Source organism: Sciurus vulgaris, assembly GCF_902686455.1.
Source record: "Sciurus vulgaris genome assembly, chromosome: 17".
In the NCBI taxonomy this organism is placed as follows: Eukaryota; Metazoa; Chordata; class Mammalia; order Rodentia; family Sciuridae; genus Sciurus; species Sciurus vulgaris.
The window spans coordinates 7,906,529-7,920,273 of NC_136478.1; positions in this window are offsets into that span (position 1 = coordinate 7,906,529).

The window sequence follows — 13,745 nt, forward strand, 5'->3', positions numbered from 1 at the left end:
CTCAGAGGGCCTTTCTTCTTACCACGGTCCACGTCCCAGTGGGTGGCACCCTGGGGCATCTTCTGCGTCTCCCTCTGACCAGTTACCAAGCACGAGAAGTGAGACCGAGAAGTAACTAATGCGAGGGAAATCTACTGTCATCCAGGGACTGCCACTTTAATTCAGTCCCTGTCTTGTCGGTGTCACCGCTGAGCCCCCTTGAGTCCCATCCCTCCCAAGCTGTCCTCCACATACCCGGTTCAGTTCTCCAAGATCCGCACTTCACACAGCGGCTGCTGTGCTTAGAATCTGCCCAGGAGCCCTCCCGTGCGTCCTGCTAAAGCTGGCGGAACCCCGCGGCGTCCTTCCGCCTGCCTTCCCATCCTTACCAGCTCGACTTCCCCAGCGTCCCTGCACACCTGCCCCTCCCACCTGGCTGTCCTAAATGACTGAGGTCCCCAGGAGATGTGCTCTGTGGCCCTCTGGCATTTGCTCTTTCTGGTCCCTCATTCAGATGCCCTTCCATCTAGCACACCCTGAGCCGCCCTTACAACCCATTTCAAATCGACTTTGAACTCTTGCTCCAGTGACTCCAGCAGAAGCAGTTACTCCTTCCTCTTGCCTTCCACATTCCCTTCATCAGACCTTCATTTTAGTGCCAGCCTCATTTGTACTATGATCTTTTAATGTGCCTCCTCCTCTGGGCTAGAGATCCTGAAGGGCAGCGACATACCTGCTGACCCTGTTCATCTTTGCGTCCCTAATATCGGTCACATGTTAGGGGCTTTATAAACGATTTTTAAGTTAATAGATGTTCAGGTTACCTCGGTGTGGCCCTTCTTTTCTGCATGTTCCCTCCCTTTCAGGAATCCAAATAGGATGGTAATGGAAGACACGGGGCAGCTTCTGAAGAGCGGCAAGTTTGCAGATGAACCACAAAGCCCCCTGTGCGAAGCTGGCAGGGTTACTAGCGGAACAGTTAATCATAAAGACAACCAAAGCCAGGAGTCATAGAAAATAATTCACCCATATTTGACACACATTTCGCTTTAACTTAAAGCATGTGAGTGCACACTCTGTCCTGGATCTCTCGTAAGAAAAAGGAGTTTGCTCGGAGCCCGTGATCCCCATGCATGAGCCACACCCACGAAGCTAATGGGCAACTTGGAGTTCTTCCTTTAGGGAGGGTAACCTAGAGGCATGCAGTCCAGAACTTTATCAGTAGTTTCTATTTTTATTCTACTTTTGACAAGTCTTCCAGAACATCCTACTGGATCTCACTGTTTCCCACCTGCTTTTCATACCCACAGTTTTTGAAACTTTCTAAATCTCAGTTTCCTTGAGAAGACCACTTCTAATGATGACCAATCAACACCTGTCATGTGTTGAGAACTTTCCACACACCATGTGCTGGGTCAGACTCTAGATGGGAAGACTCTCCGTGTGACCCTCCCAACCCCAGCAACAACAAAACCTTTCGGGGCGAGCAGGGTTCTCTCCCCGTGAGAAGCGGAGATAACTCATCCATGACACCTGCGTGCATCCATTGGGGCGATGGGTTAGACGAGAGCCTGAAAAATCTGTGGTCACTACACCCCACTCTCCGAAACAAACAAGCAAACAAGCCATACCTCCGGGCTGCTTACCATGTCCAAAGCACTTGCCTAAATATTTAAATTCAATCAAGTCATTTAGATCTCACGACGACCTTATAATGAAGTAAGCACTGTTGATGTCGCCATTTTGAAGATGAGGACATGGAGGCAGAGGATTATGGTTGGGAAGGGGCCTCAAAGTTAAGTTGGGATACTAAGCCCAGGGAATTTGACTCTAGAGTCCAGCTTTCTAGTTGGAATTGTCAGAAAATGGGGCTAACCCTGATCCTGCAGGATTTGGGAAAGGATGAAGCAAACAGTGATGATTTGGGTCAGAGGCTTCACCCAACATTGGCAGGATGAATGTCCCTTCTCTTCCTTTCCTTTCCTTTCTGTCTACAACATGCCTCTCTGGGGGAGCTCAGGAACTTGGCATGTATCTTATTTTCCTTGATTTCTTCATATTCTCCCTAAAATAAAAGTCAAAACAGTGTGTGCTTGGGGGCACTGAACACCCAGCTTCACCTTGGGAGTTAAAAGACCACCAAATCTGTGTACAAAACAACCCCCAAATCAATCTTCTGTGCAGGCACAATTTCTCTTGAAAGGTGACACAGTCCTTTAAAAATAGCTATGGGCTCCATTGTGCGAAGATAGTGACAGAGACTGACAGCTTTTAGAGAGGTGTAATGTTCCCAGGCTGCCTGTGAGCAAGGCTCACTCAGATAGAGATCAGTAATTCGATCTGGGGGAGAGTGCTAAATGTTAGAGGTTAAGCTGCTGTGTTCTTATTACTAATCAAACTTCAACACCATGCCTGGGCATGGCTCTGAGGTCCCGCAAGGAAATGGTAAATTACTGAGAAATTTCAGCCTTCACTCCAGGCTGCACAAGTGTCCCTTGTTCTGCCATCAGTGAATCCTAGACCCTTTCTAGGCACACCCAGGAGAGGAGTGCAAAGGGCATTCAGTGGATACTCCTGGACTAAGGTCAGATGACAACCCAGGTACCTTCTGCTCTTCTCATGCAGAGAGGACAGACATGAAGACACATGCTTGGGGCAACTCCTCCAAGAAAGTTCTTTCTGAGAATCAACTCAAAACAGGCTGCTCCTATGTGCTGCTTTTCCTTTTTCCTTGGGTGCACAAAAATTTTGAAGTTAAATCATGGGATTTGGGCCTTTCTCAACCTACTATGGAAGGCAGTAGTCTGCTGGGATTTGATTGGCAATCAGCTTTCTCAGAGTGAAGAGTCTTGATTTGCCAATTTCCCTGGTGTAAATGCTCCCATCATGACTGATTTTCAGCAAACACGAAGTCATGAGCACAGAGTCAGAGAGAGGTGTGCACAAACACTTCTCATGGCAGGAGCGGCTCCAGCACTCTACTAGTTAGTTCAATGTTGGTAGGTATCCCAGAGTCATTGCTGTGTAGTCGGCTAGGATCTACCTCCAGGGCAAGCCAAGCCCTGGATCCACTCCTCCTGATAGTAGATTTTCTCTCTCCTCTTAGATTTGATAGAAATGGCCACAGTACTTGCAGAGCAATCCAAAAGGCAAAACTGGCCCCTCTTTGATCTTCCACAGGCTAGGTCTGCTTGGCTCCCAAGATGCTGGCTGATAAAGGAAATAATTCTATCAAGTTTGTTGAATTTCTATCACAGAAAATGAAAGTAGGTTATTTACCTGTGTGTACGTACACATGATCTCCTGCAATGGGTGGTATCATCTCATTTTGCAGAGAACACAGGCTCAGAGAAGCCATTGGCATGAAGTTTTGTGACTTAGGATGGTGGAGCTAAGATCTGATTCACATTTGTTTTGTTTCAAAGCCCATGTTTTTGTCTACTTCCGTGTTCCTGTCAATCCCAGAAAAGCATTATCCAAGGACATTTATGAGGAACACGCTGGAGTTCAGGTTAGGTAAGATTTCCCAGGAGAGTTGAAACTGAGGAAGAGGGAGGTGCTCAAGAAGATAGGAGAGCAATGGAAATAAAAGAACAGCCTTCTCTTGGAGTGGGTGACAAGCATGGGGACAGAAAGGTGACAAGACCTCTCTTTCATGGGTACTCCTGTGCCCTGAGGCAGCCACTCCAGGAGATGGGAAGCCCCTCACATGGATTGGAAAGCCACCCTGCCCCTTTCCACTCAATGCCCCTTGCTCTACCCTCTAGTCCCACTCAGAATAATGTCACCAATAGCATCGCCCATGCCCAGCAATGCTCCCCGATGAGCAGCCCTCTTGTCACACCAGGGAAAGCCGATGGCCCATAGGCCTCTCCTCTGCAGATGAAGAGGCTTCCTCTTTCTAGATGAGAAGCAGGCCATCATCACTGCCCCCTGTCTGGACTCTCTCCTGAACATCAAAGTGACTTTTAAGATACAAAATAAGAACTGGGTGCCTGGGAGGCCTGAATTGCAACGGTTCTCATAGGAGAAATTTGGGCTTGATTTGGATGATCATTTAATTATTATCCGATTTCTCCCTCTTGGCTGGACATACCCCAAGAGCAGGTTGAATGGATGATCTGATCAACTTAGAGGTCAGTATATTAAGCTATCCTTTCTTCTAGAAGGTTCTTTGGCAAGGTATGGTCTGAAAACACTGGCATTCTATCGTAGGAATAACTTGATGTGCTTAGACTTCCTGTTAAGGCACTATTAGCCAACATCCTGTCAAAAGCTACTAGAACTGCTAACATGTCACTTCCTGGGAACTCAAACAAAAATGTATTAGCTTGCCCTGAGGGATACACAACAAGAAGACCTGGTCTAGAAGAGCATGTGGTGGCATAAAATAGCCTCCTGGCTTTACATTTCAAGAAGGGTGGTAGAGTCGGGGCAGGTGATGTATAAAAGGAGAAGGATTGGGGACCCAGGGACTTGTGACCATCCCACATTCATGTTGGGCTCTGAATGTTCCTGACTCCCTCTCAGCACCAGCCTCTGGGGTCGCCTGGGGTCTGAGCACAGGCTCCTTTCCTAAGACATCCTGCCTTAACCAGACCTCCCCTGGACACGAGCAATTGGTCAGGAGTCTTGGCTCTTTCCTGTACTCTTAAGCTGCAGCCTTCTTGGTAGCCGGAAGTGGCCTGGTCTGAAGCACATCAGGTTACAGAACACTCCTGCTATGACCGTCCCCTTCAAATCTGAGGAGCTATACCTGTGGCCTCCTTTTGACCCACTTAAATCCTGAACTCCCCAGAGCTGAGCTCCAGAGCAAGAATCTGCAAGAACTTGGTGGCAGAAGTGGGCTTCTGATTGGAGAGGCGCTCTTGTTTCAGACAGGACCACACTCTTAAAAGTTCATGCTCCTCTTCCAGCTGCAGCCAGCCTGGGTGCCTCTGTGTGTCTGGCATGTAGAAAGCCTCTTTCTGCAAGCTCTCCTTTAATCCGCACCAGAAGGTTAGGTGGCTGGCCCACGTGTCCTGAGCAGCAGTGCGGGGGACTCAACACTCCTTCCTTGAGGCCCTGTTCTGCTCTCTGTCCCCTGCCTCGAGCGGCAGCAAGCTGGCTGGGATCTCCGCACTTGGGTGGGATCATGTAGCTCTGCTGGGCTGCCTTCTCCCAAATGAACGTCATCAAAATTAAAAATAATCACAGCTGGGGGATCAGTGTTCAGGGGGAGGTCAAGGGTCAGACTGGCTGCCGTATGTTCATCGCTTGAAGGTCAGACTTTTGGAACATGGGACATCGCATGACATCCTGGCAATTGTCACCTGCACCCTGCAACCCACGGGGGCGGGTAGCTCTGCCTCCTCCAGCCGGTCCCACTGTCATTGGGTGAGAAGCCAACATCTTAGCTGTGGCTGGAAAATGCTCCTGGCCCTGCCGCCCCTTCCCCTGCAGGCAGGGGCTGCAATGTGAGGCAGTTGTGCTCTGGAATGGTAGCCTCAGGTTCAAGTTTCTTCCACACACCAGCTAGGTGCTGCTGGCAACCAAGGGACACCGCCCAGGAATTGGCCTTTGGAGTACTTTCTGTAGTGCCCACAGAGATGCTGATTGCTCTGTACTAGGACCAAGTATCCTGTGTGGCATCCTTAGCTGCAGGGGGGCTGTTGGGGTACAGACCCCCACACAGGCCAGTAGAGCCTGGGCAAGGGGCACCACCCATCCTTCCATAGTACAGCCCACACCACCTCTGATGTCAGATGCTGGGTGGGAGCAGAATGAGATCTCTCCCTGGTGGGTGCCATGGAGACCAGCCTGTCATTCACACATCCAGCAGTTCCTGAGCAGTTGGCTGTGTGTCACCTGCCCCGGCGACTCTGGGCACTGGATGGTGAGGAAGGCAGACGTGGCTCCCATCCTCATGCGGCTCAGTGGCGGAGACCGGCGTTCGTCATGAACATCTCTCCATCACTGTGAACTTCGCCAGCTGCCGAGTGCACACCATCAGGGACAGGAGACATGCCCGAGGACTCTCAGGGGCCCATGGAAGTATTTTGCTTTAATTTATTTTAAATTCAAAAATTAAAAAAAATAATATATGGATGATAAGGAACCCAGCCTATATCTGCTGTACCTGGGCTTTATCTTCTCTCACATCAATGATGAAATATTATTTTTAATACTTTTTAGTGAAGGAAGAGGCCCACAACCACAAGTGTGCATTGGGCCCAAGATCTCTGCCATAGGGCCTTGGACCCAGGGGCTGCAGGCTGCCTGGAGAGTGGGCTTGTCTAGCACAGCAGCTCAGGAAGGTGCCCCTCCAGACGTAGGGCCTAATAGTTGAACTAGGAGCTCCCGGAAAGCAGAGGGAGGGGAGGGCTCCTGGCAGCAGCCTGTGTTGAGGGCTCCATGCAGTGGGAGGACGAGTGAGTTGAGGGGACTTAAAAATGCTGCCAGGAATGGGAACTTGGTGAGAGCAGAGCTTCTGCGGCCCGCGGTGGGCTTGGTATTTGACATTAGAGCTGTGTTTGACACCTGACAGTTATGATGGTGACAATCACCAGATTTCCTTGGCTGTGAGGGGATTGGATTATAGCACACGGTGGAGCCGTAACAGCATTCGCGTCTACAGCCATGGTCCAGGCACAAGGAAGTGACCGCCCAAGCTTGGGTGATGGCGATGGAGTGGGAAAAGGGCGAGTCCAAGAGAGACTTGGGATTGACAGTGGCTGTATGCACGCAGCCCCTGGCCAGAGAAACCGGAGGCACAGAGCTAGGGTGTGGCAGGGGAGGCAGGTGGGAGAATGCCTTCAGCATCCTTCAGATTAAGCTAGGAAGATTCTAGAGCAGGAGTTAAAGTTTGGACCCAGAGGGGCTGCTACATTGGTTTCGGGGAAATCAGGCACCCATTGGGGTTGTGCAAAGACCTCTGAGAGATGATCATGTGGTCCAAGGAATTACTGCTCTCTAGTTAAAACCGAGAGCCCGCCCCTTCTGCGTGGGCGGCAGGGGCCTGGGTGCAGGGGTCTGCGTGCGTGTACATGGCATGTATTTGTGAGCTTATGTGTGCATGTGCTTTTGTGGGGTGAGTGTGTGTGTGCATGGGTGTGAATGTGTGAAGACGTGGCTCCAAGGAGAAGAGAACGCAGAGGGGCACAGAGAATCCCAGAAGGACAGCCATAGAAGTGGAGATTGAGAACCCACTTTCTGGCAGTTGAGTATTCCTGTGTGGAATCTGTGTAAGTGCCCATCAGTAAACAGCCTCATCTCCCTTAGGGAATAGGACAGTAAGGGACACTGAGCTTGGGCACCACTCTTGCCCACATGCCCACCCCACATGCCACCCTGTTGCCACACTGTGGTGGAGGCTGGGATGGTTGGCGTCCTCCTGGCTATCTCCCCAGAATGCCAGGGCTCAGCATGGAGCCCCCACAGCGGGCTCCTCTCTGACACCACGTTGCCAGCCACTTCCTCTGGGGGTAGAGTCAACCTCACTTTAGTTTAAGGCAGGTCACATTTGAGTTCCTACTGTGCGCCCTTCTCATCTCATTATCTGGACCAGGACTTATTCCTCGGGCGGGGAGGCTGAGGCCGGGGTGTAACACAAAGTGCAGCCCCCAGGGCCCTGCCTCAGTGTCAGAAATCCACAGCCTTGGGAAGACCTTTGGGCCACCTCTCTGCAACTGTGAGGGGTCTCCCCGGGACGCCACTGGGCTCCACCTGACAGGCTGGGACATGCTAGGGATTCATGAGGTAGGAGACCAGCGGAAAGTGGACAGCTGGATGTGTCCTCTCCTGCTGTCCTTTTCCTGCCCCATCTCTGGGAAACCCAGACCCCAACCTGGGCTAAGGCTTCTCTGGGGACCCCTGCCTCCTTCGCTCTGTGAGTTCAACGCCCGTCGCCAGTGCCAGCCCGAGACCGGATTCTATTTTAAGAATGCGGGATGCGTTTTCCAGAGGGAAGGTAAAGGCTCAGGGAGTCGGGTCAACCTCTGCCAAGGCCGGCAGGAGTTTTAGGAAGGCTCCTTCAAGAAGACAGGCTCCGGATTAACTGTCCTGAAGTCAAGATGGTTGTAACGCTGTTGCGATGATTGAGGAAAAGAAGTAATCTTACCGAGGAAGGAGACATCTGTTCTATTTGAGCCAACTTTGGTTTTACAATGTTATGAAACAACTTCTGACTGTTTCCCAAACAGGTTTTGTGTTCTTTCCCCAGAACTGTGTCGGCTCTTGGGTTCTGTTTTTTCCCCTCCCAATCTGACAGTCTCTCTGGATTTCTTCTACACATGATTTGCTTTGTAGTGTTTTTTCGTGTGTGTGTGTGTGTGTGTGTGTGTGTGTTAGAATTAAATGCTTGTTAGTCTTCCACAGCTCTGGGCACGAGGGTGCAGAGTGGAGGGAAGCTGGCTGAAATTCACCTGAGAAGTGCCGTGTGTCCCGGGTGGGCACAGTGTTCCCTTGGACATGTGGACACAAGGGGTGCCCTGCCTTTGTCCCTCCCCAACACCAACCCCTCTTGTCCTTGAAAGGAGAAGTGAGTTCTGGGGGCATCTGTGATTCCCCACTGCCTCCCAAACGCGACCGCTGGCTGGGGGCAAAGCCAGGCACACGCAACGGCACGTCCTGCCGTGTTCCCGCTCCTGGGCTCCTCCACTTTGCACCCGGGGCTTTTCTGGCTCTCCTCGCCTGTCACCCCTCAACCTTCCATTGACATGGCCTGGTCACGCGTCTTTATCCTGCACCCCGGCCTTCACCAAGGCTGTGGCCTACCAGTAGATTTGCAGGGGTTTCCAGAAAAGTCCACAGGCCTAGGAAACACTACAGGGTGGCCCTGGTGCTAAGAGATGACCATTCTCATCCACAAAACACTAAAGAAGAGTTGGGAGCCAAACTTTTGGCTTTTCCTTCCGGGCTCCCAGGAGTTAGGAGCAACGTCGCAAAGTTTTTGAATCCCGGCTGTGCTGCAGACTGAATATACATCTTCAGCCAAGTCCCTTGCTCTCCCAGAACCTCAGCTGACCTTCTGGAAAGGTGGAAAAGCAAGAGCCCACCTCACAGGGCTCATGGGAGGAGGTGGAGGCTCCCAGCAGGGCCTGACATGACAGGATCCACACAGAGGATGCTCTCCTGGCCCAGCTCTCACCCCAGCGTGTGGGTTTGGGGACTTGCTGGGCACTCAGCTTTGTGCCATTGGATGCACAAGAGGACATACCCCACTATGGCCAGTCTCACAATCTCAAAGTGCTTTGAAATTTTTCTCAAAGAGTTTGCATATTTTTCTTAATTTTATTTATTTATCTATTTATTTATCTGGTATCATCCTGGAGACAGAGAAGCCTGACATTTGTTCCTCTCTTTCTTTCTCTACCCTTCACGCTAATTATAAGGAAGAGATTCCAACTTTTAAGACATAGTAACAGCAGACAATGTATTAATACTCCATACTCCAGGCTCTGCATCCTGACACCTCCGTCCCATTGGATTCGCCATCTATTTCAGCAGATCCCTGACATTGGTGACGTCTGCAGACGTTTAGGTGTGGGTGTGGAGGGGGTGCTACTGGCATCGAGCTAAGCATTCTGTAATGCAAGGGACAGTCCCCCACCACAAAGAAGTATCTGGTTCAAAACGTCAGTCGTGCTGGGTTGAGAAGCCACCCTGTCGACTGATACCATTGAAAGCCAAGTGCTAGCTTCTAATGGTCTCTGTTTTTCATTGGCTGAATGACTTTGGGTATTTGACTTCTCGTTTTGTAATCTATTAAAAAAATAAATAATCCTCAGCTGATCAGGTGGTTGTTTATCGAGGCACTGGGTAACACAGCCCTAGAAGAAGGTGCTCCATGGACACCAGCCATTATCATCTCATGTAACAGTTCTCAGGTTTGGGGAGTTAGAGAAACTGCCCAAGACCCGCAGCTGTTGAAGGGCAGAGTCTGGAATCCACCCACCTCTCTCTGGTCCGCTCCTCGTGACCTCACCTCTGTGTTCCGACGCCTCCTTACTCCCAGCTGCTGGACCCACTTGGGCACCAAAATGCCCTGGAATGCTCTTTGCAACTCTAGAAGAGGTGGAGTACGTGACCCCGGCTAAGAAGTCCTGCAATGACAAAAGCAGGTGACGGGCGTCTCCGGGTGACGCTATTCGTGCCCAGAAGTTGGCCCTAAACCCTCCTGGAGCAGAGTGGATGACCTAATTCTGAGTCAAGGGTGTGGCTGCCTCAGCCCTTTGGCAGGACATTTTGTGACTCGGTCACTTTCCCAGGTCCCTGAAGCAGGTGCCACTTCTCCAAGGAACCAGCCCCGAGTGAGTCCCTGGCTGCCCAGAGCTCTGGATGGACACTTCTTGGGCAGCTCAGATCTGGAGGCAGGAACAGGGCCAGAAGGAGGAATAGCGCCTCTCAGCAGCGACTTTTCCACACTGGACAGCAGCCCTGCCTGCTTGCCCTGGGCTTTGTAAACGGGGTGCTTGGCATTTTGGTGTCATTGTAATTTTTCTCAGGGTGACAAAGTGAAGAAGGCAGCACCCCCCAAAGCCCATCCCTGGCACAGCTGCCCAAGCTCCCAGCATGCTGCTGTGCAGGCTCTTAGCTCACGTCCTCACTGGACATCCCGGAGGGTGGGAGTGGACACTCCATGGGCTGAGGTGGAGTCCGTCCCGGAGAAGAGAAATCTCAGGGACATCTTGAGAAAAGGATTCGGTGCTTCCAAAATTCCCCGAATCCACAATTTCAAGGTTCTGAAATTTAGAGTTCCCAGGATTCTTGCCTCAGAAATTGAGGGACTCCATGATCCTTCTGCATGGAGATGTGGATTTTGAAACCACGGTTATGCCACTTCCTAGTAATAAGGCACTGCCATCAAAAACAGAACAAAAGCCACTAGGTTGGAGCAGGAGCCCCAGGAGAGCCAGACGGTGAGAGGATCATGCTCTGACCACCCTGCCCTTCAGGTGCTGGGTGTCCTCGGTCAAGACAGAGGACCTGTCGGAGCCAATTTTCCTATTCGATAGACTGGACTGTTAAACCTTGAAGCTCATACAGAGGGGGTGTTTGAAACCCGGGGGTGGAACTGAGAAACAGTGAGAATTCCCCAGTCACTTTTCTCTCAGTCCTGGAGAATTGAACCTAGGGCCTCCTGCATTGCTAGGCAAGCTCTCTGCCACTGAGCCACCTGGAGTGAATGACCAACAAAGGTTAGCTGACTTGTTTGACTGTCACAGCCACTTAGCATGTCCGGGAGGGACAGCAAAAAGTGTGGGCTCAGGGTGCTGGGTGAGGGGTAGGGAGCAGCCAGAGAGTCCATGAAACCAGCTTCGTCAGGCTGGGCACTGAGCACAAGCAGCTGGGTCACGCTTAACCAAGCGCCTCTCCAGAGGCAGGACCTCGCGGTTGAGGCCTATGACCCCGGATCAGAATAGTGGGCCTGACTCATTTGGGGTCAGTTTAAGAGTCGCTGGAGTGCGCCATCAGAATCATCAAACTGCTTTTGAAACGGTGTTTGTTTCCTGGTGGAGGGGAAGCCGAGGTTCCGAAACTCGCCCTGATGGGGAGCCACGTCGAGGGATGTCACCAGGTGCATTTGGAGCTTTGGTTTCTCGGTCATTGGAGTTGCGCCTGATATTATAGGGACGCTTTGAATTCTTCAAAGAGTAATTCTCACTTACCTTTTTCCCTCTTTTCCCCTTCAGGTTCAACCCCTTTTATCACACTAAAGTGCCAATCAATATTGTGAGATAGATGTTACATCTTAGCTTTTTATAACATTACTCCTCCCAGAAGGGACACTGTATCTTTAAGGAAATGGACCCCGTATCCTGTTTCTGAAGGATTAAAACCCTTTAAAGAGACAGAAGAGGCTGTAAACCCCGATCATATTCTTATTCTCTCTTCATTATCCTGTCCACTATCTATCCCTGCTGAGTGAATCTGGTTGTGTGTTTCTCCAAAGTGGTCATAAGAAGAAATTTATTTACTCCGCTTGGCACTGGAGGGGCATTACTGAGCTTCAAGGCTCTCCGAAGTAATAAAGATTTTGCAGTGTGTGCAAAAGGAGCAGAAATTCAGAACTTCTTTCCCCCTCTGAGGTCGTTTGGCCATCCAAAGGGGGAGTCACTTCTCATTTTCTGACAGGGTTTATTTCCGTAAGATTTTCCAATTAGCAGGAAAAGGTCACACTAATGTTGGTGCTGGGTAGGGGAAGAGGCTCAAACTATGCAAATAGAGACATCCTTGAAAGGACAATATTAAAAAAAAAAAAAAAGAGAGAGAGTGCATTTCCTTTTTCCTAATTTAAAAAATTATATACATTTTCCCCGTCTTCTCCCAGGGAGGAGAGGAGATGGTGATGGCTTTTGACCTGCTGTTCTTGCCTGGGACAAAAGGACCTGTGGTTCCTGAGCCCCACCCCCTGCACCCTGGCAGGGGACTTGGGCACACAGACAGGAGTTAAGAGGAGACCCCCGTGCTCTTAGCCCAGGATGCGCAGGGACGGGGATGCGAGGCCCCGGGGCTAGGAATGGGCTGTCAATGAAACCTCTGTGGACCTGGATAATGGCCAGACTGTCCCCAGCCCGGCCATGCTGACAGCCAGCATATCATCTGAAACCCCGTCTCGGATCTTTCTCTGCTGCTGCCCTGCCACTTTTGTTTCTTGCTCAGTGCGTGCAAAGCACGAGAACTTTGCTGGCTAATAGGGAGGGCTGGGAGCCATGTCAGGGAAGATGTACTCCAGCCGTGCAGAGGACAAAAGTCGTCGATGCCCATTAAAAACGGGTCCAGGGGACAACTTCGCTTTGGATTCGAGGCCAGTGCTCCTTGTCATTGCTATCGTGCTATGCAAATGTTCCCACTGAGAGTCCTGGCTTGCCGCCGCACACAGCACAACACATCTGCAGCACACAGCCCGCTGCAGAGGCCAGGGGCGTGCTCACGGGAGGCAGAGTCCTGCCTGGAGGGGTCCAGGGCTTTGCACATACACTTTTGCACCCCCCGTGCTGTGCACAGTCGAAAGGGAAGGTTGTATTCCTCCAGCAAGGACCCCACCGCTGCACGGAGGCTTCGTGCTGGGCAGGACACTCAGCAAATGCCAGCAAATGCCATGCACAGCGTTGTCCCGGATGCTGGGAGCACAGAGCCCCTGCCAGGAGCTGGGTGCAGGAGCTCGATCGAGTTCACCAAGCAGTTACCTGGCCGGGTCTGGGTTCAGATTCAGTACAATTGTCACTAGTAACTCCGGTGAGTCTCCCATGCAGTGAGCTTGCATCTTATTTGTGAACTCAAGAAAGAGAGAAATAAAGAAAGGCGGTGGGGTGGTTTTTGTCAAATTCCAAGAGTATCCTTTGCCAGCTGTCCCTAGGATGTAAGCAAAACGCCGCGGGAGGACGGTGGCTAGGTGTTTAAAAATCAGACCCTGTGGACGGATCTCCAAGTGGCGCTCTTTTCCAGTGACCGTTCTGTTGCTCAGGCTGTCTGTTACGAGCGTATGGTCCAACCAGGAACCCGAGTCCCAGCGCACACGTGTGCCTTGAGCGACTGCGCGGCCCGCATCATTGAGGTCTGCGGCAACGGTCTTGTTTGTGGTCCACCCTCGGCTTCCGAATCCTGCTCCCTGCCTTGACGGTGCTTCCCAAGGCATTATTTGGAATTCAACATGAAAGAGAAAGCCTTTTATTTTTCTTTGCCATTAAACAAAGAGTGACCCATTTTTTTTCCTGTTTGCAGAATATCATGTATTTTTTTTTTTATTATCTACCAAGTATTCATCATTGTAGCCAATTCTTGGC